Source organism: Balaenoptera physalus, assembly GCF_965194825.1.
Source record: "Balaenoptera physalus genome assembly, chromosome: 7".
Classification (NCBI taxonomy): domain Eukaryota; kingdom Metazoa; phylum Chordata; class Mammalia; order Artiodactyla; family Balaenopteridae; genus Balaenoptera; species Balaenoptera physalus.
Window position 1 is genome coordinate 54990434 of NC_138886.1, and position 26161 is coordinate 55016594.

General features: G+C 39.8%; 1 long non-coding RNA gene across 2 annotated transcripts in view; it reads right to left on the bottom strand.

Annotated features, from left to right (window-relative positions):
* Nucleotides 1-647: 647 nt before the first annotated feature.
* The window catches only part of LOC309665001, a 132223-nt gene continuing 106709 nt past the window's right edge, over nt 648-26161 (bottom strand). For both annotated transcript variants that reach the window (XR_014266141.1, XR_014266142.1), the window contains one exon: nt 648-7051. This is a non-coding gene — a long non-coding RNA (uncharacterized lncRNA). The remainder of the gene's footprint in view (nt 7052-26161) is intronic.

Below are 26161 nucleotides of genomic sequence, written 5' to 3' on the forward strand. Positions count from 1 at the left end.
CATGTGGCATCTAAAAAAAGGGTACAAATGAACTTATTTACAAAACAGAAGTAGAGTCACAGATGTAGAAAACAAATTTATGGCTACCAGGGGATAAGGGTGGGAGGGATATACTGGGAGACTGGGATTGACATACGCACACTACTATATATAAAATAGATAACTAATGAGAACCTACTGTATAGCACAGGGAACTCTACTCAATACTCTGTAATGGCCTATATGGGAAACGAATCTTAAACAAGTGTGGATATATGTATATGTATAACTGATTCACTTTGCTGTACACCTGAAACTAACACAACACTGTAAATCAACTACACTCCAATAAAAATTAAAAAAAAAAACAAAAACAAACAAACAGATAACTGGGCTCCACCCCCAGAATTTCTGATTCAGTAGGTCTGGGGTGAAGCCTGGGAATTTGCATTTCTAACAGGTTCCCAGAAGATAATGCTGATGCTACTGACCCAGGGACCACTGGTTCTCAAGCTTTGCTGGATATTAGAATCACCCAAAGAGCTTTAAAAAATCTTTATGACCAGGCCACAGCTCATTCCAATTCATTCAGAATATGTGGGGGTGAGACCAAACTATCAGTACTTTTTAAATTATTCCAGGAGATTCCAATGTGCTAAGTTTGAGAATTATTGTCTATAACTGTGGTTCTTAATACTGGTTATGCATAAAAACCTGTGGAGTTTGCTAGAATGCAGATCCCTGGGCCTCCACTCAAATAAATCTAGTACAGAATAGCATTGGTGGGGCCTGTGCATTGGGATTTTTGACAAGCACCTCAGGTGATGATGATGTAAACCAGAGACCCTTTAATGGCACATCAGAATCTCATGGGGAGGTTTGTAAACACCAGTGTCTGCTTGCCCAGAGATTCTCATTCAGTTGGCCCAGGGTACAGCCCTGGCATCTGTAATTTTCATAGCTCCCCAGTTATTTTAATATTTTAATGTACAGCCAGGGCTGACAACCACTGGTTTGTACATCAGTATCACCTGTGGAACTTGTTAAACTATCAGTATATAGATGCCCACTCCCTACCCCAAAGTGAATCAGAATGTCTAGGACTGACACCAGGGTATGTGTTTTTAACAAGCCTCAGAAAATATTCTGACCATAGCCAGATTTGAAAACCATTGGTCTAAATTAAATTTCCCTTTTTTAACCATGGACTTCTGAGAAGATCTTTGAAAACTACTGCTTTATACTAATACTATTCACATTGTTTCTGCAATAACAGCAAGCATTTCTTGAGCACCTAGTATATGTCTTCTGCTTTAAATACGTTATCACTAATCCTTATAGCAACCTGGCAGGACTGAATTCTGAAAGGATAATAGTAGCTTGTCCAAATCCAGATGCCATCTAACAGCTTCCATTCTAAGGCAGGACATTCTGTCATGCTGAGCTCTTGGTAAAGATAGAGATGTGGCCCAAGATGGTTCTGAATGGCCCATTCTCTCAGGTGCTAGTGCCTTTGATTCCACGGGGAAGCTTCCTCATTGCCCTGTCTGCCCACTGGGTCACTGATGAACATAACAACTTTGAGCACTGAACAAGGCCATTGGAAAACCTACTTTGCCCTCATTTTACCTCCACTCTTAGAGCACACATGATTCTCCTGAGCTGCAGTGGCCTTTGGCTTGGATTTTAAAAAGGCAAAATCCTCAAACAGCTGTAGCACTGTCGAATCACAGGACACTGCCCATTAGGGTGCTGATGACATCTAAGATACAGCCCAAGAGCTAATGGGGCGGAGGGATCATTAACGCACCTCAGGGTCAAAGTGCAAAACTGGAAATCTCCCTAACGGGTGTGAAAGCTCCATAGCAATTTTTATTCAAAAAAGAAAAAAGAAAAAACCAGGATGTTTTTGGTGGTAGAGTGGACTTCTCAGAGCAGACATTCTCATGTTGATATTAACCAATATACATAGATTAGTGAGAAGTCAAGATCTAATACCACCTGGTTACAAGTGGCTTTGCCTCTTGCTCATTGGAAAATTCACAAGATCTTCATGGCTTCATGGTCTAGTGTGAGGTTAGTATTCCCCTAGAATGTCTGGATCTATTCCCTTTTTCTCCAGACTTCTTCATACTTTTAATATTTTGTTACATGGAATAATATGTATGATTTAAATCCCTAAATAATCCAAAATGTCTACACCCAAGTAGAAGTTTATGAACTACAAATCAAATGAGAAAAAATTATGTTGCCTTCCTCTATTTCCCACAACTGCTATCACCTGACTTTTGAGCTCCTGGTGTGCCAAGGGGTAGAAGTGAGAAGGGTGGGGGAAGACTCAACGAACTAACTAAATATAACTCATTTAATTCCAGTATGAAACATTTTAAAATTCTATCTCACTCCAGTGTCTTTGGAAGAAATGCTCCATCTTTCAGGGTGTATGCTTCTTCCCCATTTTCCTTACCAAGATGGCTCCTGGACCTGGGGGTATTTATGGTGGCAGGAGGGTGGGAGTAGGAGGGATGGCTCACATGTCCTTGCTGTTGCCCACCATGGGGACATGGAGACTGGGCATCTTTTCCCTGGATACCTGAACCTGCTGACCATTGTGGGGGCCTGATCCCACCTGATTCTTTTGGAAACTCTGCAAGCACCCATGCCTAGAGTCCATTATCCTTGAGGTACCCTCTTGGCTGCAAATCTTGCCTACCTCTAATCCAAATGATCTCTTATCTCTTCTGGTCCATAGCTTCTCTTAGCATTTCTGTGCTCCCTTTTGGGGGACAGATTTTCCTCGTTGCGTTCTCTGACCCCACAGGCATGTGCTACGTTCTGTGAGTCAAGAGCACTCTCTGCCCAACCACGTCCACCCTTCTTCAGCCATTTCTAAACTAGCACTCTGGCAACACTGGAGCTTAGAGTTTTCCCGGCATGCACCCAAGGAAGCGAGGGATAAGCTCCATTACTCTGGATTCCAAACTCATAACTGTCTGGCAACATTTCACCCTGGTTCAGTCTAACTCTCTTTCTGTCCCAGGCTAACATGTGCACAGCTCCAGTGTGGCTGGAGAAAAACTCATGATTAAGAAGACTGGTCTCATTTTAAATCTGAAGTCACTCATCTCACGTAGGCCTTACTGCTGCCCTAGATCATTTTCTCTCCCATTCTCCTCCATGACTTATTTCATACTTTCTCTCATCTCCCCAAACTCCTAGCACTTCCTCATCAATACTCATTTTCAGCTGATGAAGGGGCATTCAATTCACTGAGAATATGAAAACTGATAGAAAAGCATCCATAGGCTTACACCATCACTTCTACCCAGCTCTTGCAGCTGTGCCCATACATTCTGCCTTCCCTGTTGTTACTGAGGACAAGCAATCCATTCTCCTAATTAAATACAACTCCACTTCAACATTAGATCCCATTGCCAGCAATTCTCCCGTCTCCTGCATCATCACCTTTTTTCTCTCTGCTAATTTAATCCCACTTAAACATACTTAAATTCCTTTTCTACCTTGAACCTACATCCTCATCCATCCCCTTCTATCACCCCACTTCTCTGTTCCCTTTTACAGAAAAGCTCCTCTTAGGAGCTGGCTATATTTATTTTGATTTCCTCCATGGTTCCCCTTTTCCCCCCCTGCCACCATTCCACTGAAGCTACTCTTTTTAAGGCCACTAATGACTTCCTATTGCTCAGTCTAATGGTCAACTCCCAGTCCTCATCCTACTTAACATGCCAGCAGCATTTGACAAGTTTGATGGAGATTTCTCCTTGAAATACTGTCTTTACTTGGCTTCCTAGAAATCCTGGTTTTCTTCTGACTTCATTATCAACTCTTTTCCCACTCCTATTCTGACCTCCAAATGTAGAGTGACCCAGGACTCAGTCCTTAGGCCTCTTCTCTCCTATCTTCTCTTTTATACTCACTCACTCTTTGGTGTTCTCATCTAGTCTCCTGGCTTTAAAAATCATCTATGCTAATGATTCCCAAATTTCATTTTCAGTCTAAACGTCTCCCATGAATTCTAGATTCCAATATCCAACTGTCTAGTCCACAGTTTCACTTGGATGACCAATAGGCATCTCAGACCTGACCTGTCCACAACTAGATTCTGATCTTTCCCCCTAAAAATAGCTCTGTCTACAATCTTCCTCAATACAGGAAGTAGCAATTCTCTCTTTCCAGTTTCTCAGGCAAAATTTCCTTCCTCTCAGATTGCCAAAGCTCATCCATTAGCAATCCTGTTGGCTCTACCTTCAAAATATATCCAGAATTCACACTTCTCAGTGTCTTCACCACTGTAATTGGTCCAACTTGTACTTATCTCTCACTTGGACTATGGCATTACTCACCTGACTGATCTCCTGCTTCCACCTTGTCTCCCTTGAGTCTGTCCTCAAAACAACAATCAAATTAGGTCACTCCTCTTTTCAAAAGTCTCCAGAAGTTTCCATCTCAGAGTAAACGTCAAAGTGTTTACAAGGTCAGACACAATCTATTCTCACCCTTTCCTGCCACTGGGCCCCACCATTACCTCACTGATCTCATTTCCTACTTCTGCCTTTCTTTCATTCTGCTCTTCCTGAAATACCCTTAGCCAGTACCCTCACCTACTTCAGGCATTTGCACAGATGCTGCCATCTCAGTCAGGCCTTCTATAATGATCCTATTTAAAAATCACAAGCCTACCCCCAACCCCACCTCTTTATGCTATCTACCTCCTTGCTTTGTTTTCTCCATAGCTTTTTTTTTTTTTTTTACCAATTGACATATGTGTTTTACATATTTATTTATTGTCTGGCTCTCTCAATAGAATACAAGCTCATGAGGGCATTTTACTAGAACAGTAAGTGCTCAATAAATATTTTTAATATGTCTTATTACTTCTAATATTCATTACCCCCCAGCTGACGTTTTGACCTGCAAAAAAGGAACCAGGATCCACATATCTCACCACTTGCCTTTGTTCCTCATTTTCCCCCTCCTTAAAGACTTTAAGCGTGGCAGATTGAATGCAGGTGTTTATCTCCATTTCTCCCCAAACTCATTGTCCCAAGTAGAAAGTCAATAGATAATTTTTTAAATTTAAAATCAAAGTTACATGTAATTTTGAAATATGGTAGTAACCACCCGAAGATAAGCAGAGTTGAAAGTGGTTGCCTCTGAGGGGTGAGGATTGGGGAATAGAAAGGAGTAAGGCAGGGATTATGTTGCTCAGTTTGTTTGTTGTCAATTCTTGTTCTTTAAGCGTTAGAGTACAATTTGACTGCAAAAGTTAAAAAGAAACAGATAAAATACAGTTATATAGGAGATTTTAATATACTTCTTTCAAATCAGTGAGATCTATGAGACAAAAAATAAATACAGATACAGGGGAACTGAATATTACAATCAACTCACTTGTTTTAATTGCTAAAGAACTTGACATCCTTTAAAGGAAAGACATATTATAAAAATTGATCATGAACATGGCTTCAAAAAAACCTCAAGAAAGTATGAAAGTAGAAATTTTACAGACTTCATTCTCTAATAAGAATCCAATGCCATTAGAAATAAATGATATATAAAGGGAGCTTAGAAATTTAGAAATTCCTTTCCTCTCTTGATATAGCCCAGCTTTCAACAGCACTTTCTCCCTGGGGACACAATACATTAAAAAGCTTCATTTGACAGTCAAAGCTGAGGGATGACTTTGGTGTTCTAGCCAGTAACTACCCTGCCTCTGAAGCATTGAAACTCATTGATTAAAAGGATGGGAAGCCATATGGCATCTTGATTTAAGAGGAATAAAAAATACATTAAATAATTCCTAAAATATCATATTCATTATTCATAAGTGTGGCTATTACTTTAAATCCACAGTCATAAAGTGTCAATCAACTGATAGAAAGGACCAGAACTGCCAATTTCAGTTGCACCTCTATGCCTATCTTTGGTCAGCTTCTCTGACCAAAGAATTAATTAACAGTGAGGCAGTAAGATTTACTGATGGATGGGATTTCAACCAACAGTTTAATCTTTAAAGTATCTGGATAAGTGCTTCTCAAAGTGGTACACCAGTTAAAACGCATATTCCTGGGCCCCACCCCTGACCAACTGAATCAGAATATGTGAAGCTCAGAAATGTACTTTTCCAATAGGCTTTTAGATAGATTTTTAAATGTGCTGAAGTTTGAGAACTAATTATTTACATAATCCAATAATAATCTAACAATAATAATCTCCCAATAATCCAGAGTGACCTAAAAATCATAGACGGAAGTGGACCCAGCATAGTAGCTTGTGTGTGTGTGTGTGTGTGTGTGTGTGTGTGTGTGTGTGTGTGTGTGTGTGTGTGTGTGTGTGTATGTATCTATTGCTTTACAATTATATCAAATGAATGTCTTAAGAACACCTGACAGGCTTGAAATGCAACTACTTTATTGGGTTATTTTTTATAATTTTGACTTTGATTCAGCCATTCTAGTAAAGGGAATAGTAGAATGGAGTTTTAGCTTGACATGGGGACATCTGGCTCTCATCTACATTTCCCATGTTATGTCAACCACTTCCCAGTATCAGTGTCCCACATATTCCCACCCCATTTGTCCATTGCCCAAGAGGATACCCATTCAGAATGCCTTCCCAAGTTAGGCAAGATATTACACAAAATAATAAAAAATGTTCATAAATCTTTAATTGATAATTCAACTTCTAGGAATATATTCTAAAATTTCTCAGACAAATGTGCAGAAATGTTTGGACGAGTATGCTAACTGCAGCATAGTTTATAGCAGCAAAAAATTAGAATCAGCCTAAGTATCTGTATCGGAATTAAGTTTGTCTGCATATAAGAGAACCTTTGAAATAATCATCATTTAAACAAAACAGAAATATATTTCTCTCTCACCCAAAAGAAGTTCAGAGCAGGCAGGCAATCCAGGGCTGATATGGAATCTTCAGTGTCATCAGAAACCAAGGTTCCTATCTTGCCAGTTCACCATCTTCAGGAAATCGATTCCATCCTTCAAGGTCCATGGCACGACCATGTTTGCTACATCCTCTAGACATCACTCAGCACCTGGGAGAGCAAAGGGAGACTAGGTGGATTTCTGAGCAATTGGGCATGTTTAAATCATGAACAAAAATCAAGCTTAGAAGGATTGTTTCAATTATTGCACTGGACCAGGCTTACTGGATTTGACTTAAAATTTAGATTTTTCTTCCCACTTCTATAAGGATGAGACCTACTAATGAAATTTGGATAATTAATAGAAAATTTCTTTAAACTACATTTTCTCTGTTCACCTGAGTACCGCATGAGTAAATTTACAATCCTACTGCTTTGTATCTCTTTGAAATTTTGAAAAACATTTTTATTTTAAAGCCTCTTTCAGAATGCTTTATTATCTCCATTGTAGAGGTGGGGGATTGAATTTCCCTTCCAGAGTCCAAAGTGTGAAATGGGACAAAAGGACCCCTCCTGGCGTTCCTCTCCATCTTCCATCTTATAATATCCTCTTTCCTGTGCCAAGGAGGAAGTGAATCTATATGTCTCACTCACTGTTTCTCTTGCCTCTTCTACCCATGATGCCCTGGGGCCAACAAAAGTTAATTTTTCTTTTACTTCCTCTTCCTGTCTCTCAGGACTTCTCCTAGTGCCAGAATCAGCTACATAATTTTCAGAGCCCAGTGCAAAATGAATAAGGGCCCCTTGTGCAAAAATTATTAGGAATTTCAAGATGGTAACAGCAGAGCATTAAACCAAGTACGGGTCCCTTCTAAGCATGAGTCCCTGTGTGACTGGCCAGGTTGCACATCCATGTAGCTGGTCCTGCCTATACACAGGTATTAAAGTGGAGGGTTTTGGACTTTCACTTTCCCTATTGATTCTGGCTTCTTGCTTAGACCTCAAGGCTGGTTAGAATAACTTCTTTACATTTAAAGGAGTCTGGACTTCAAGCTTATTTTCTTGTTGTGGATTCAGAGAAAATCTAACTTGGTGATAAAAACCGATTAATGTCTTTTTAAAATATAGTGGGCATTTCCCAACCCTTTTTCTGCCAGTCACACTGCAATGTGGGTGATAAGATTTTCAGGACAGGAAAATAAAACACCTGAAAATATTTTTAAAGCAGTATCCTTATCACAAAGGGGAAAAATACAAACCTCTAATCTAAAAATAGATTATGAAACGAGAACTATTGGATTTGGAAAAGAACTGAGTAGAAATACAAGAAATAAAAATATGCTCATTTAAATAAAAAAAGAAACAACTGAGAATTAGTGAACTGAGAGCTGAAAAAACAGCAAACATAGCACAGAGAAATTTTAAAAATTAAGAATTTGAACAAGACACTAAGAGACATGGAGGAAAGAAAGGGGAAAAGTATAATTCTAGTAGAAATTCCAAAAGAAAGGAATAGAGATATAGGAAAGAGGCAATATTTAAAGAGATAATGGATGAGAATTTTAGAACCAAAGAAATACTTAAATTTAAAAAATAAATAAAAACCACACTGAGTCGTGAGCAGGATAAATAAAAACAATTCCAAAACATTGACACATTGTAGTGAAACTATAGAATATTAAGAGAAAATCTGAAAATCGAACAGAAAGAGAAGGCAGATTATCTAAAAATTAAAAATCACACATTTGGACTGGCTGCAGGCTAACAGCAAACTTCTCTTTGGAAGCAACAGATACCAGAAGAGAATGAATTAAATCTTTGAAGTATTCAAGGGGAAAAACTGATACAATAGAATTCTATCCACAGATAAATGATCACTCAAGAATTAAAGTAATATAAATACACGTTTTATACATCCAAAGCCCAAAAGAGTTAACTGATTCTCACCAAAAGAACTACTGAAAGAGACTTTAGCAAGAAAGAACAAGAAGCCAGAATGAAGGATGGAATTCAACAGCAATGGGGAGAAAAGAAAACAAACAAAACAATTGTAAAAATGTTAGCTAACAATAACAAACACTCTTTTGTATTTAAAAACAAGGTAGAACTAAAACTCTAAATAATAGTTAATATGGGAGACTGAAGAGGATTGTCTATAGTAAAAATGTGCTAAATTCCTCGTTTAGAAGGATAGTATAAATTAACTTCAGTATTTATTTTAAAATAATGTGAGTTATGTATAACAAAATTTTAAAGGTACCTACTAAAGGACTAGAAATAGAATGTGTAACTTTCAAACTAGTAAAAAAGGGAAAATAAAGAAATGTGATCATATAATAGAGGATGAGAAGAGAGGGGAAAAGCAAGCAAACTGGAAAAACAAAAGCAAACAAAAAAAACTAAAATGGTGTTAAGTAATTCCAAATATGTCACATACTATAAATAATATAAGCAAAGAAGACTCATCCACTAATCAAGGTATTCATGGTTAAATCGATATTGAATGACAAAAGCAACTTTTAAGATGATATATGCAAAAAAATATATGTAGGGTAAACTGTCCCTCTTGCACATTTAAAACACACACAGCAGAAACTAACACAACATTGTAAAGCAACTATACTCTAATAAAAATTAATTTTAAAAAACACACACTAGAAAATATGAACAGACCAATCACAAGCACTGAAATTGAAACTGTGATTAAAAATCTTCCAACAAACAAAAGCCCAGGACCACATGGCTTCACAGGCAAATTCTATCAAACATTTAGAGAAGAGCTAACACCTATCCTTCTCAAACTCTTCCAAAATATTGCAGAGGGAGGAACACTCCCAAACTCATTCTACGAGGCCACCATCACCCTGATACCAAAACCAGACAAAGATGTCACAAAGAAAGAAAACTACAGGCCAATATCGTTGATGAACATAGATGCAAAAATCCTCAACAAAATACTAGCAAACAGAATCCAACAGCACATTAAAAGGATCATACACCATGATCAAGTGGGGTTTATTCCAGGAATGCAAGGATTCTTCAATATATGCAAATCAATCAACGTGATACATCGTATTAACAAATTGAAGGAGAAAAACCATATGATCATCTCAATAGATGCAGAGAAAGCTTTTGACAAAATTCAACACCCATTTATGATAAAAGCCCTGCAGAAAGAAGGCATAGAAGGAACTTTCCTCAACATAATAAAGGCCATATATGACAAACCCACAGCCAACATCGTCCTCAATGGTGAAAAAGTGAAACCATTTCCACTAAGATCAGGAACAAGACAAGGTTGCCCACTCTCACCACTATTATTCAACATAGTTTTGGAAGTGTTAGCCACAGCAATCAGAGAAGAAAAAGAAATAAAAGGAATCCAAATCGGAAAAGAAGAAGTAAAGCTGTCACGGTTTGCAGATGACATGATACTATACATAGAGAATCCTAAAGATGCTACCAGAAAACTACTAGAACTAATCAATGAATTTGGTAAAGTAGCAGGATACAAAATTAATGCACGGAAATCTCTTGCATTCCTATATACTAATGATGAAAAATCTGAAAGTGAAATTAAGAAAACACTCCCGTTTACCATAGCATTGCAACAAAAAGAATAAAATATCTAGGAATAAACCTACCTAAGGAGACAAAAGACCTGTATGCAGAAAATTATAAGACACTGATGAAAGAAATTAAAGATGATACAAATAGATGGAGAGATATACCATGTTCTTGGATTGGAAGAATCAACATTGTGAAAATAACTCTACTACCCAAAGCAATCTACAGATTCAATGCAATCCCCATCAAACTACCACCGGCATTTTTCACAGAACTAGAACAAAAAATTTCACAATTTCTATGGAAACACAAAAGACCCCAAACAGCCAAAGCAATCTTGAGAACGAAAAATGGAGCTGGAGGAATCAGGCTCCCTGACTTCAGACTATATTACAAAGCTACAGTAATCAAGACAGTTTGGTACTGGCACAAAAAGAGAAACATAGATCAATGGAACAGGATAGAAAGCCCAGAGATAAACCCACACACATATGGTCACCTTATCTTTGATAAAGGATGCAAGCATATACAGTGGAGAAAAGACAGCCTCTTCAATAAGTGATGCTGGGAAAACTGGACAGGTACATGCAGAAGTATGAAATTAGAACACTCCCTAACACCATACACAAAAATAAACTCAAAATGGATTAAAGACCTAAATGTAAGGCCAGACACTATCAAACTCTTAGAGGAAAACATAGGCAGAACACTCTATGACATAAATCACAGCAAGATCCTTTTTGACCCAACTCCTAGAGAAATGGAAATAAAAACAAAAATAAACAAATGGGACCTAATGAAACTTAAAAGCTTTTGCACAGCAAAGGAAACCATAAACAAGACCAAAAGACAACCCTCAGAATGGGAGAAAATATTTGCAAATGAAGCAACTGACAAAGGATTAATCTCCAAGATTTACAAGCAGCTCATGCAGCTCAATAACAAAAAAACAAACAACCCAATCCAAAAATGGGCAGAAGACCTAAATAGACATTTCTCCAAAGAAGATATACAGATTGCCAACAAACACATGAAAGAATGCTCAACATCATTAATCATTAGAGAAATGCAAATCAAAACTACAATGAGATATCATCTCACACCGGTCAGAATGGCCATCATCAAAAAATCTACAAACAATAAATGCTGGAGAGGGTGTGGAGGAAAGGGAACCCTCTTGCACTGTTGGTGGGAATGTAAATTGATACAGCCACTATGGAGAACAGTATGGAGGTTCCTTAAAAAACTAAAAATAGAACTACCATACAACCCAGCAATCCCACTGCTGGGCATATACCCTGAGAAAACCATAATTCAAAAAGAGTCACATACCAAAATGTTCATTGCAGCTCTATTTACAATAGCCAGAACATGGAAGCAACCTAAGTGTCCATCATCGGATGAATGGATAAAGAAGATGTGGCACATATATACAATGGAATATTACTCAGCCATAAAAAGAAACGAAATGGAGGTATTTGAAGTGAGGTGGATGGAGTTAGAGTCTGTCATACAGAGTGAAGTAAGTCAGAAAGAGAAAAACAAATACCGTATGCTAGCACATATATATGGAATCTTAAAAAAAAAAAAAAGTCATGAAGAACCTAGGGGCAAGATGGGAATAAAGACGCAGACCTACTAGAGAATGGACTTGAGGATACGGGGAGGGGGAAGGGTAAGCTGGGACAAAGTGAGAGAGTGGCATGGACATATATACACTACCAAAAGTAAAATAGATAGCTAGTGGGAAGCAGCCGCATAGCACAGGGAGATCAGCTCAGTGCTTTGTGACCACCTAGAGAGGGGTGGGAGGGAGGGAGACGCAAGAGGGAAGAGATATGGGAACATATGTATATGTATAACTGATTCACTTTGTTATAAAGCAGAAACTAACACACCATTGTAAAGCAATTATACTCCAATAAAGATGTTAAAAAAACAAAAACACACACATACATACACTAGTACATATTGTCCTTTGATATATAAGTATGCACATAAAAAGTATTAAAAATATTCTAAGAATATATCTTAAATTCATAACAGCAACTGTCCCTGGGAATGGGATAAGATAGAGAATGTAGAACAAAGGGGACTTCAGTTTGATCTAAAATGTCTTATTTTTTAATTAAAAAAATAGTAAAAGTAAATATAATAAAATGTTAGTGGGTATTGGGTAATAGTTTATTATTTTCCCACTGTTCTGTATTTTTTAAATTTCCAAAATTAAAAACAAACAAAATATAAATCAAGAAGGGAGGGGTGAGGAAAAATCTTTTACATAATTCAGAAAATACTGTTTAGTGTTTGAGCTTATTACAAAGTATTCAAATATATATTTTAAAACACAAAAATACCTTTCTCTAAGAATTCTTTATTATTCAGATTTTACACTGAAAATACACTCTCCATTTAACTGACAAGAATTAGTAGTTTTCACGGGCAAAAAGAGCAAAAAGTTTATAATCTGTATTGCCTAATGATGGACATTAAATGACAATGAAAGATTTTGTTTTGAACAAAATATTGTGGTCCCTAGAACTAGGGAGCATAAAATGGTACCCAAAGTACTCTCTGTCACTTATTGATGAGCCTTAGGTTTTTAAAATTAGTTTCTGAACCTCTTCAAAGAATCCAATTTTATATCTGAGCTAGAAATCTGGACCGCAAACAAGTCATGTTCAGAGAAAATGAATGCACAGTTTTCTTTTTAAAAAAATTTCTGGATTCTGAATCTGGAGAAAAAATTAAACTAATAGTGCTTCTATTTGAGTTGTGTTTGGATCTAAGAGATTTAATTTAATCTCTAGAGGGTTAATAGCTGTTCTTGGTTAAGAAATAAGTAAGCTAGATCATTTTGTAAAATATCCTCCGTTTCATAAAGTGTTCAATGTAAACTTGAACTATCATGTTTATGAAGTTAGACTCACAACTGATGTGGAAAGCGGTATTTCTGTCATTATAGAAGAAGCCTGTCTTGGTTCACAGTATTCCTCCTTTAAATAAAAAATGCAGCCATTGTCTTGAGCCTTGCTAACATCTGTAAAGCTCAGGCAACACCCAGTAACACCTTCTTTTGGGTGGCTAACTGATTTTCTCAAGGTCATGAAGGCATATGACTCAGGAACAAGGGGAAAACCTGAGGCTGGCCAATGGCTACTAAAATTACATTAGGCTTTTTACGTAAGGTCTCCATCATTGATCTCCAATTTTAAAGTAGCTCACAGTTCAGCCTGGATCCTTTTGGCCTGTGAGGGCACGAGAACACAGTTGGCTGAGGCACAGTGGGGCATCTTCTGGGTAAAACCAAGAGACTTTCCTGATCTCCAGTATCACAGAGCACAGAATGGTAACCAAATAGCCATGCCTCTTACAGATGGTCATTAAATGAACTCTGTCTTGGGTTAGGCTGTCTCTATGTAGAGAGATTTCTTCCATTGGCCACCCGTAGGCTTTCATGGGCACAGAGATAATTAGGACCAAGGCAGGCCTGAAGGGCTAGGTGTGGTATTGGGCAGTTCAGCTTGCCCTCGTACCTTTGTGCCACAGACTCCAGGAAACAACACTTTGATGGAGTGGTCAAAAGAATGAATTGGTCATAAATGAATATTCTCAGACACTGCCAAAAATAAATATTTTTTGCTTGGTGAACCATTGAAAGATTTTGTGAACTGTGAAAGAAAAACATTCCTTTGCACAAAACAAGTCCTACTGTCTACACATTTAGCAGGTGTAAGTGGCGACTCTTCAGGCTAAGATATGGGGTCCTCCTTCAGAGCTCTAGTCCTTAGTGGTTTGTTGGTTTATTGGTTTGGTCAGGAGGTCAGTTAGCTCTCTGGAAAGTTATGCCAGCCTGGAGTATGGCAGCCACCTCCCAAGACTCGGTTTCATCTTTTATCCCTGAGCAAACAAACACAACTTGACCCAACCTCTTTTTCTCTCAGACTCTGAGAACTGTCTTGATACCTCTGTGCCATTAAAGGCTAAAACTGTTGATGCAAAGGCGATCAGACTTCTGTGCCCCACTGACCAGGCAAAACCACAGCTGGGTGCAAACTTCTATAGGCAAGCAACGATACCTCTGTGCCATTAAAGGCTAAAACTGTTGATGCAAAGGCGATCAGACTTCTGTGCCCCACTGACCAGGCAAAACCACAGCTGGGTGCAAACTTCTATAGGCAAGCAACCCCTCAAAGCCTCCACTGTCTTGTTGTGAATGCAGCTGCATGCTATATGATCTGCTTTTCTGAAGTCTCAGGTCTCTGACCTCAGGCAGCTTTTTTTAAAAGATGAGAAGGAGGTGTTGAAGTTCACCAGCACCAAAACTAATAAAGTCTACTGAGCCTCAGCATTTCCAAAGTTCAGGGGCCAGGGTTTGTCTCTGGATTCAGCCCAGCTCAAAAATGACTAAGGCATTTTCAGAACTGCTTCTGGGCACTGGCCAAAGGGTGGCATGTGTATCTGTGCATTACTAACAAAACTAAGGATTGCACTCTGATTCCTTGCCTGAGAGTGTCTCTCAACAGGTCCAAGGTCAAGAAGTTACCCAAAAGGGGGTCTTAATCAGTAGTAGGCTAGAGTCTGGGATGCTCCTAAGATAGATCTAGATTCCTCCCATAAACCACACAGCAGAATTGTTCTCAGCTGTTTCTCCTGGGGCCTGCATATCCCCTGCAAGGGGATAGTATGCTCTGAATTACATGTGCTGTACTTAATTTGGCACCTCTATCTGTTGAGTTGCTTTATTTCTCATATCTCCTCTGTACCACTTCAGGAAAACTCTTAATACCCAAGAGGGCTTTTTTTTTTTTTTTAGAATATACATTTTTAAAAATAAATTTATTTATTTAATTTATTTTATTTTTGGCTGCCTTGGGTCTTTGTTGCTGCGCGTGGGCTTTTCTCTAGTTGCGGCAAGCGGGGGTTACTCTTCGCTGCGGCACGTGGTCTTCTCACTGCAGCGGCCTCTCTTGTTGTGGAGCACGGGCTCCAGGCGTGTGGGCTTCAGTAGTTGCGGCACGCGGGCTCTAGAGCACAGGTTCAGTAGTTGTGGCTCACGGGCTTAGTTGCTCCGCGGCATGTGGGATCTTCACAGACCAGGGCTCGAACCTGTGTCACCTGCATTGGCAGATGGATTCTTAACCACTGGCCACTGGGGAAGCCCCCAGTAGGGCTTTTAAAAAAGAATACTATGCTAAACTTGCAAGTCAGACAACTAGAAGCAAAGGTATATGAATGAAATTAGATACCCCAACAGAAACTCTTGAGTATTCCCTCAGGCAAAACTTCTGAGCATTTTCTTTGTGAATAAGATTCAGTTCATACCCTTAAACCAGGAAACGTCTCTTTATGTTGTGGGGAAGAGGACAGAGCACCCCTTTAGTAGGCATGAGGTCCTTAGCCAGAGTTACTTCCTTGAGTGAGTGCATGGTGATTCCTTTCTCTTTTCCTGTAATTAACATAGTTATATGCTCTGGCCTGAAATCTCAATTTTTATAGGCGATATTGGCTGTAATAACTACTTGCCCTCCAAAATCCATTTGCTCCATCTTACTGAGTCCAAAACCCCAGTGCACAGAATTGTCCAGACACAGTTAAACATAGCAGAACTCATGCAAAGCAGTGCACTGTTCACAGGGCTTTCTCAGGCCTTTCTCACTGTGGTCCTGGGACCAGGAGAACAACCACACTGACAGCCCTGGAGTGATGCATATGTTGTCCATGAGCTCCCCGGTCAGATGTCATTCTCACCCCAGAAAGATATACTACCTCAAATTCTACCTTCAAAGAGTTATTCCTTTGGGTGAAGTCATTGTCATCTTCAAGAGTTTCCTGAGGCAGGAAGGGGAATGGAAAGTGTCCTGATTGTGGAGTTGGGCAGATCTGGGTCCCAATGCAAACTCTGCTACTTACTAGTTGTGCAACTATGGGCCAATGACTTAACCTACTTGAGCCTCAGACTGGCCTTACAACCAACAACTTTATAGAGCTCCTAAACAACAACTTTATAGAGCTCCTATAAGGCAACATCCATTTAGGCAACATATATAGAGTACTAAACACATGCCTGATATACAGTGTAGGTTCCAATAAACTGTAGATGTCACTATGATTATTAAATACAAGCATTTCCAGGAACAAAGTTATTAATCCCTTGACATAAAACAGACTACTCAGCTTACTTTGTAATGGTACTTAGCTAGATCAAAACAACATACAGAATGTAGTTGGAATTAGATAGAACTAGCAACACTTCACAGCCCAGAGAAGAAAGATTTCAGAAAAGAAGGGTAGGAAGAACCAAAGGCAAGCTTTATCACCTTTACAATCTGGCTCCCCACCGTACGCCATCCTATAATAGCTAGAGACACTGACTCAGTGAAACTGCTTGCCTAATATCATACAGTTAATTGAACAAGAACTGGAAGGAGAACCCATATACCCTGTTTCCGGCCCTGGGCTCTTTTCGTCAAATGGTAAGCGTACCTATATGATGGTGAAAAGGTCAGTGGTAGCAAAAATACTAGATCAGGAGTGAAAAACCTACTTTTTAACTAGAAAGGAATATATGGAAAATTCCTCAGAAATATTCTATATCTTGATTGGACGTGGGTGTGTTAGCTATGATTACATAGATATATCCATTTGTCAAAATGCATCAACTGGACATCTCAGTTCTGTGCATTTTATGGTATGCAAATTACATATCAGTTAAATTAGTCAATAAAAATATATGCTTTCCAGCCCCAGCTCCAACACCAATTAGCTGAGTGGTCTTGGTCAAGTCAGTTCCCCTCTCTGGGCCTCAGCTTTCTTGTCTTTATAATGAAGGTTTATGATTAGACAAAGTCTAAGGTCCCTTCCAGCTCAATACTTTGATATGGTAAATAAGACCTCTTCCTTTCATTTCAGCCTCTATTTTATGCCTGTTGGGTTCATAAGCAGGGTCAAAGAGATTGGCACACAATTTAGGGGAAGTGGGCAGGAACTTAATGGTATGTGTAGGGGATCCAGTGTCTTTCTTTTGCATCATTAACTTTCCAGCCACACTTTAAAGAACACGATTGGTTTTCCACAGGGATCCGGCAATACTACATGATTGAGCTGTGGGATGAGGATGATCTGGCCTCAGAGAAGTTGTATCTGCCACCAGAGATAACAACTTTCACATGGAGAGCAGAGAGAATATTTCCTGGACAATGGGAATGACTGACAGATACTAAACGGGAGGAAATTGAAGACTCTGCCAAGTTTCATGATAAAATGCTATTTCTCACGGTAAGGTCAAGCTGTCTCTAGTGCAGCTACTGCTTTTAAAAATACAGCGGGAACAAAACACATTCAACAGAGTGCATCAGGCTTTGCAAAGAGTATATGATCAAAGGCCACTTATTTCATTTATAAATGAAATTGAATGGCTATTATAGTTATAAAAATCACCAAGAGTGAATTTGGAATTTGCTGAAGTAACAGCTGAGAAACATCAGTAAGGAAATCTCTAAAGGTTTGAACCCAAAGCCCTTTGGATGTAAAATGCCCACTGATGTTTGCAATATTACATATGTAAAAGGAAGGTTAAATTAGACTTTCATGGGAGAGCATTATGCCAGGAGCTAGGGTTGGCTTTATCATAATACATTAACAAGTGTTTTAAAAGGTGGAATATACTCACTAGCACTAAATCTTATAGTGTCCAAAGACCAAGAATCTGAAAACAAAATTTAACACATACAAATCATTGAGTATTAGTGCATTTATTTATGCAAATAGGATAGAAATAAAAGTCATATTTTAGTCTTAAGTTGCATTTTAAAAGTGAGTAGCGGTCTTCCCTGGTGGCGCAGTGGTTAGGAATCCACCTGCCAATGCAGGGGACACGGGTTCAAGCCCTGGTCCGGGAAGAGCCCACATGCCACAGAGCAACTAAGCCTGTGCTCCACAACTACTGAACCCGAGTGCCACAACTACTGAAGCCTGCACGCTTAGAGCCCATGCTCCGTAACAAGAGAAGCCACTGCAATGAGAGGCCTGCGCACCGCAACAAAGAGTAGCCCCCGCTCGCTGCAACTAGAGAAAGCCCACGTGTGGCAACAAAGACCCAACACAGCCAAAAATAAAAATAAATAAATAAGTAAATAAATTTATTTAAAAAATAATAAAAGTGAGTACACTGCGATGGTTAATTTTATCTGTCAACTTGACTGGGTCACAGGGTGCTCAGATGTTTGATTAAACATTATTCTGGGTGTGTCTGTGAGGGTGTTTCTGGATGAAATTAACATTTGAATTGGTAGATTGAGTAAAGCAGATTGCTCTCCCCAATGTGGGTGGGCCTCATCCAATCTGAAGGCCTCAACAGAACATAAGGTAAGTAAGAGAAGAATTTGCTCCCTCTGCCTGACTCTTCTAGCTGGGACATCCAGCTCCTGCCTTTAGAGTCAGACTTGGACTGGAACTTATAGCATCAGTTCACCTGGGTCTCCTCTTTGCCAACTGCAAATCTTGGGACTTTTCACCATCCATAATCATATGAGCCAAATCCTTATAATAAATCTCTTTATATACATACACACACACACACACACACATATAGAGACAGAGAACCAATAGGAGATAAATAGATATCGATATACAGGTAGGTAGATATTCTATTTCTCTGGCTAATACAGACTCCCACAAATGACTACTCAGTTGATTCATGTTAACATCATTCAACATTATGGAGATTAGCTATCAAACTTCACACTGAGCATAGGCTTTGAGCAAGCAATTGTCCTTCTAGAAATTTATCCTACAGAAACACTTGGACATGTGTGCAAAGACTAAGTATAAGGCTCAGGACCACTGCATTACACAGTGTTGGGCCCGGTGGCACCATTCCCATTGAGGCTTTGGCAATGGTGCCCCTGAAGCATGACAAAGATGTTCACTGTTACACTGTTTGAAATGTCAAGTGACATTTCAGAAGGGTGCAACTTTCAACTACTGGAGGCCAATTAAATAAGTTATGTTACATCTACATGATACAATTCTATGGATATTTTATGCCTTTGTTGAAAAAAAAATGAGGTAGATCTATATAATCTGATAAGGAAAGACATCCAACACAAGAAAGGCAAGGACAGAACAGTGTAGAGTATGTTCCCCTACACACACATGAACTGTAAATACTAGTTGCTTCTGGAAAGTGAGACTAGTGGCCAGAGTGATGAGGAATTCTACTTTTTGTTATATACTCTTTTTTAATGTTTGGGTTTTTTTTTTTTTACCATGGCCAGGTATTACTTTTGTATTTAAAAAAAACTAGAGTAATACAAAAGTTCCCCCATTCATTCAGTAATTAAGGATCACATACCAAGCAACATGCTAAGTACCTTCCCAAGTTGAAGTGCTCCTCGTCCCGTGAAATTCTCTAGTTTGCTGGTGTAATTGTTCTTGGTAGTATAGTTGGTGCTGCTGTTATTGGTGGTGGAATATTACCTATTTCATTCAACAAATATTTATTGTGCACCTAATATGTGCTGGCACTCTTCTATGTACTGGGGATACATCATTGACCAAAAGAGACAAAAACCTTTGCCTTTATCATTCTTAAAGTCTACCTATTTACATCAGAAATTTTGCAGTCTGTGCATCACATTCATGTGGTCCTGATATACCTCATACAGTGAGAATCTCTACAAATGCTCCCAGAGGGATGAGCACACAGGTGTGTATATGTGCACATTACATGTGTGTGCACACGTGTGTTTTAACATCTGTGTCTGGGTTACAGTCTGTCTGGCATTCACATAGACAACCCTATACAGTGAAGTCTCTATTCAGAGCAGATTAGATGGGTGTGAAAAATGTCCCCATAACATGTAAAATCTTACTAACAACCAGAGTCATCTTACAGAATTCACTGGGGGCTCCCTCTGCTGCTGCTGCCTGTACTCCTCCACTCCAAAACCTTCCACTCTGGCTGCAGTTCAGGAGACAGCCAGGTCCCTAAATCCCAGGCTGGCTGTAGTTTAGGAGATGGCTGGGTCCCTAAATCCTTAAAACTTGTCACTAGTCCCATCCTTGCCATTTCCATCTGGTAAGACTATGCCAGCTTATAGAGACAGAGGTTTGCATTCACCAAAGGGAGATTTCAAATACCTCATCTGGGTTGTCATCCTAGCTACCAATCTCTGGGGATTGAAAGTAGCTCCTTCCAACCAAGTCAATTGTAACAGTTGTTCCAGCATGTCCTAAACCCCAGATGTCCAGGAATGCCCACAGCTGTGCACACCCATAGACACATACATGTGAATCTCCTCATGCACCTACTTCTTTTTTTTTAATTTATTTTATTTTTGGTTGCGTTGGGTCTTCGCTGCACACGGGCTTTTCTCTGGTTGTGGCGAGCAAGGGCTATTCTTCGTTGTGGTGCACGGGCTTCTCATTGTGGTGGCTTCTTTTGTTGTGGAGCACAGGCTCTAGGCTCACGGGCTTCAGTAGTTGTAGCACATGGGCTCAGCAGTTATGGCGCACGGGCTTAGTTGCTCCGTGGCATGTGGGATCTTCCTGGGCCAGGGATTGAACCCATGTCCCCTGCATTGGCAGGTGGATTCTTAACCACTGCGTCACCAGGGAAGCCCTGCACCTACTTTTTCCCAACCTCTTACTGGCTCCACTGCTGGAGTGTCTGTAACTGGCATGTGGCTCATCAGACCTTTTCTGTTTCCTCTTCCACTTTGACCTTGTAGATTCACCTGAACTGCTTTTGGAACCACTAGCCTCAGGAGGTCAGGAACAGCTGCTTACATTCCTTCAGGGCAAAGATCAGGACAGATTTCTGATTGTTATTTCTACTATAATGAGACTAAGGCCTACAGTCTTTCTGGCTACTCCTCTGAGGAGCTACTGCTCACCTTTCATCACCTTATAATGATTCCCTCCCATCTGCAGAGGAATAACAGCTTCTGCCTGGTGACAGGGGCAACATACCCAATAAATGTTTTATTTAACATTTCGTAGAAATAACTTGGGAGTACACAGTACTCATGAGATGCCAAGACCCAGCTTTTAATTTAATTTTAGAACTAACATTTATTTTAAAAGGTAGATTTGCCTGCAATGGCTCTTGGGAGTACAATAAGCAGACATTGATATCTGCTGAAGTTAACATCAAGAATTATTGAACTGAGGGACTTCCCTGGTGGTGCAGTGGTTAAGAATCTGCCTGCCAATACAGGGGACACGGATTTGAGCCCTGGTCCGGGAAGATCCTACATGCCGCAGAGCAACTAAGCCCGTGTGTCACAACTACTGAGCCCACGCTCTAGAGCCCACGAGCCACAACTACTGAGCCTGCGAGCCACAACTACTGAAGCCCACGTGCCTAGAGCCCATGCTCCACAACAAGAAAAGCCACTGCAATGAGAAGCCCACACACCGCAACGTAGAGTAGCCCCCGCTCGCCACGAGAAAAAAAATAAAAACAATCAATTTCAAATAAATAAATAAAAGTATTTTTAATTTAAAAAAAGAGTTATTGAACTGAGAAGTGTAGGCTACCCTGGTCTCCACCTCAGTCAATAATTACATTGAAAAATAATTAAGCTTCATGTTAAAAAAAGCAAGTACCAATATATGTATTCTTACTTTTTTTCATGCTGACACAAATGTCAGATAGATAGAATTTTAATAGAATACCAGAATTTGCAAAAACTTAAATTACAGAAATTAAAGCCTACCTATGCTATTCTCCATCTCCTAACGAAGTCATCATTTCCCTCTGCCATCCTTATTCAACAAGGGCACTTGCCTTGTACAGACAGCAGTTTGCTCCCAAGGAGGCAGCAGGCTTAGAAACACTGGAGGCATCATCTAAAGTCTGACCCACCCCTGGTTTTTAGATTGTTTGACAGCAAAGGGCTCTGTGTCTCAACATGTCTTCCAGGAGTGAAGGGATACAACAACAGAAGAGCACATGACTGACTACATTTGGTTGTTATATGAAAAACATGATCCATCTCAGAGACACTGTCACTCTCCCGAAGTCCGCCTGCATCTTGCATCCGGAAAATACACACTCTCAGACAGATGTGGCTGATGGCTAATAACACTTTTACAAATATTATTAATATTACACTGCTGTCATTTAAATAATAACTGCTACTATGCATTAAGCTCTTGGCATTTACCATGCCAGCTTTGGCCCTTTACAAGGATTATCTCATTTACTCTTTACATTAACCCCATAAAGTTGATAGTATTGGCCCTATTTTATAAATAGAAAAAAAAACAAACAAAAAAAACTCATTCCTGAGAGTGTTGCTGCTGGCAATGGTGGCCGTTGACAGCTCCCAGCTGCCCCTCTTGGCGAATTGCTCTCTGCAGAAGGGAGTGGCTTCACTCAAGGTTATACCCCTCCCTGTGGGCAGTCGTTATGTAATGGCTGGTGGATGGAGGGGAGTACCAAGGTCTGGCCCTCTAGCGTCAAGAAGGGGGCCCTCTGATGATCCCAAGGATTGGCTGAAATCTCTCTTGCAATTGCAGGGCAGTTCAATTTCTATTTCTGCCCAATCCTGTTTCCCTCACTCCTTTGAAGGTAATGTCCCATTTTCCTAGGGAACTCAATCTGAGACAACAGTTCTTGTAAAAAAATTATTTGATGGTTGGTCTCTTTCCCTTCCATACCGAGTGTCAACAAGGTTCTACATGCACAGAGATTTAGATTTACAAAGCTGTGGTGTATGAACTGTTCCTTCCTGGGTAATTCACCCAAGGGGCCAAGATCAATCCTCGGATAAATCCTGGGTGGAAGCTCAAGCTTCCAGATCCCCATATTCCTACCCTAGTCACTCTATAAGCAGTCCTCACTTGACCTTGTTCCAACCTTGCAAATATATCTGGGAAGGCTTGGCATCAAAAGTCAGTGAAAGCTCCTAACCACATTTCCTGACCTTGTAACACGATGATTTTATTACACCTTAAAACCCTGAATTTGATTGCACATCAGTAGAAAATCTACAGCCTAATTTGAAGCTCCTTCCCTGATGATGAAGAGAAGGACCTTGTAATCTTTGAAGTTTTTATTTTGTTTTTGCAAGTTTGGAATGTTATCTCTCTTCCCCCATCCAAAAGAAATAAAATGTGTGAACAGTTTTATGAGAAAATCCAACTGAAATTCCAACGATCAACTGATATTCTTTTTCTAGCTTGTAAGCAGAAATAAACAAGAGATAAATGGTCAGTGAATGAGGATATATTTACCTACAATACTGAATCACTAAAAAATGCTCATCAGTTCCCCCCAATAACCTCGTGTGCCTGGTGAAGCAACTTATCTGGTTAAGATAAGATCTAAAACAAACTGTATATCAAACTAATCTCTCTTCCCTGAAACCAGTGGAGGGGGAGGATTTTTTAAATACACTTTTTGCCATGGATTTTTTCCTTACTTCTTTCTTTCCTTCTTCTGTTTATCTTTCTTTCCCTGTTTTAAAAGAATATTCTCTCAGCTAGGGAGGAAAGGAAACTCATTTTTCTTCTGACTGGCTTGTGCACAACTGGAAATTATAAAAGAAACTGCTGTATCACTGATGCAGTAAGAAAACAGGAAGACAATTTTCATCCCCAAATGAGCCCTCTCAGCTGAAGCTCCCTTTGTAGTTGATGACCACATGCTTTCCATCTCGGCATGGGGCCAGTTTTATGAAAATCCTATAGCAACAGCTTATTTTTCAAACAACACTAAAAAAGGCACTTTATGATGAATTTCCCTTAAAGTTGCTCATGGTCACATGTTTGCCACCTTCAGTGACTCCAATGGGAAAGGGATCTTACCTCATACGGGGAAAGTCTGAACATTATTCTTATGATCAAAAACATTTGTTGGGCCCTCAGGTAATGCTCAAGCAAAGAGGGAGACGGGCAGCAAAGCACAGAAAAACTGAGGATCACACTCTTAGTACACCACTTCCCTAAACAAAGAGTAAACTCTGCAGGACCTACAGAGCTTGCCAGAAAACCCAGCTATTATTGCCGGAGAATGATGGGAAAACATAAAAGATGCCTAATTTTGAGAAAATTGGCTCACAAAGAAGTAGAATTTGAAGAGTTAAAGGAAGGAAGAGAGAGGTAAAGAGGGTAGTGAAGGGGAAATACTGGTAATATAAAAAGATGATGGCAGAATAAAAAGAAAAAGAGAGGAGAAGAGAAAAGAAAGGAGAGAGGTGGACACTGGTCTATTATTCACTCTGTAAATTGGAAATCAGTTCCATTAATCCCAAGAGACAGCCTTGATCTAGAAAACCACCAAGAACAGAAGTAATAAATAAGCTGAAGATAGTTTTAAAACACTTGACTGAGGGACTCCCCTGGTGGTCCAGTGGGTAAGACTCCACACTCCCAATGCAGGGAGCCTGGGTTCAATCCCTGGTCAGGGAACTAGATCCTGCACGCGGCAACGAAGATCCCACGTGCCGCAACTAAACCCCAGCGCAGCCAAATAAATATTAAAAAAATAAAAATAAAACACTTGATTGAATTAACACCAAGTAACCAGAGAATTTTAGGGCATAAATGATGAAAATTAAATTGCCTTTAAAAAATAGAGTGTTTAAATTTCTTTAAGAATATTTAAGGCGGGACTTCCCTGGTGGTGCAGTGGTTAAGAATCCGCCTGCCAATGCAGGGGACACAGGTTTCATCCCTGGTCCAGGAAGATCCCACATGCCGCAGAGCAACTAAGCCCTTGTGCCACAACTACTGAGCCTGCATGCCACAGCTACTGAAGCCTGTGCGACTAGAGCCTGTGCTCTGCTACAAGAGAAGCCACCGCAATGAGAAGCCCACGCACCGTAATGAAGAGTAGACCCTGCTCACCACAACTAAAGAGAAAAGCCCGCATGCAGCAACGAAGACCCAACGCAGCCAAAAGTAAATAAATCAATTAATTAATTAAAAAATAATATTTAAGGCATTTAGAAGCCAAACACAAATTTTGGAGCAGAAATTCTATATACTGCAGTAGCAACAGTCCTGTCCAAGAGATGTTTCCTAGTGTCTGAGCTATTAATATTAAAAGGCCCCTTGGGGGCTTCCCTGATGGCACAGTAGTTGGGAATCTGCCTGCCAAAGCAGGGGACACGGGTTCGAGCCCTGGTCTGGGAGGATCCCACATGCCGCGAAGCGGCTGGGCCCGTGAGCCACAATTACTGAGCCTGCGCGTCTGGAGCCTGTGCTCCGCAACAAGAGAGGACGCGATAGTGAGAGGCCTGTGCACCGCGATGAAGAGTGGCCCCCGCTTGCCGCAACTAGAGAAAGCTCTCACACAGAAACGAAGACCCAACACAGCCATAAATAAATAAATAAATACTTAAATAATAATAATAACGCTTATAAAAAAAAAAAAAAAAAGGCCCCTTAATGGTCAGCTTCTCCAGCACTATTTAATCCAGATTGGATTCTTTCCACCTCTATCATGTCCTCAACAAATAGGTACTCAGCAACATTTCTAAGTATACTGGTTTTTCATTTGTATCTTTGCTCTACCCACAGTAAATTCATTTAATTCTTCTGCTCTGAAAATACACACATATATACATACAACTGTCATTGATCAACACTTTGTACCAGCTAAGATAATCTCATAAGGGCTAGATGGCTGTTGAGGTTAATAAACTGGTTACAACCTCTTGTGGCAATTCTTCATGCCAGGCTCCAACAGCGTTCCCAGGA